The sequence below is a fragment of the Hemicordylus capensis genome, chromosome 3 (assembly GCF_027244095.1).
Source record: "Hemicordylus capensis ecotype Gifberg chromosome 3, rHemCap1.1.pri, whole genome shotgun sequence".
NCBI classification, from domain to species: Eukaryota; Metazoa; Chordata; class Lepidosauria; order Squamata; family Cordylidae; genus Hemicordylus; species Hemicordylus capensis.
The window spans coordinates 114004276-114005244 of NC_069659.1; positions in this window are offsets into that span (position 1 = coordinate 114004276).

Below are 969 nucleotides of genomic sequence, written 5' to 3' on the forward strand. Positions count from 1 at the left end.
TTATATAGTGAAGAATCAAGTGTTGTATCTACTAAATATATAGTAGTGAATAATATGAGGTTGGAAAGCATTCAGTGAGATCTCAGCTAGCCTTAACTTGCCCCTTTCCATGCATGAAAAGGCTGCCATATGAAGTCTCAAATGTAATGTTCCCCTGCTGTGTTTTCTTGTTACACAAATGATTGAGTTACATTGTGTTAAAAAAAGGTTAATTAGCTTGCTAATTGATTGTTACATTAAAATGTTGGCAAGGAGCACAAAATTAGTGAGAAAGGCTTTGAATACTCTCTTTCAAACTCCATGTAAAATAATAAAGTTCATCCATCTCCATTAGCAATGGAAAGAAAGTAAGTTTCAGACCTGTCAACATTCAGAAAGTTATATTTGGAAATTTGAGTGTTTTTAGCTTAGAGAAAGACCTGCCAGGGCCTTAAAAATCCAGACAGAAATAGCATGGTTATTGCATGATTTATGTCTTACTATTAAATTTCTCATTTAACTCTAATTAAGGCTGCCTCGCCTTTGACTAGCATAGGAGCAAGTGCACTTTGCCATCTGGTTTTATTTTTGACAAGTTACAGCTTGATTTTATACAGGAAAATATGAGAATGACTAACATTTAATACCTCTCTTACCATCAGTTCCAGTTTAAATGGCATGCAGTAATACAGTGTAAACAGAACTTAATGGATGACAAATTACTACAAAGCACTGCATAAATTCCAGATATAAATATCAATGAACTTCTATTTGCTTGTACACTGTTCTTGTTTATGTCTATAGAGTGTTTACAGAAGAAATAAATGGGGTCCTGTGGCTGGTAACTGTTGGGAAATGTAGAGACTTCCATCCCACCTTAGAGTTCTCAGCTTCTGAGCTCTTAGAGTGTGGTACTTGACATATAGCAAAAGTAAAACAAAACAAAAGGAACCAGTGGCCATCATGATGTACAGCATTCCAGTGATGGTG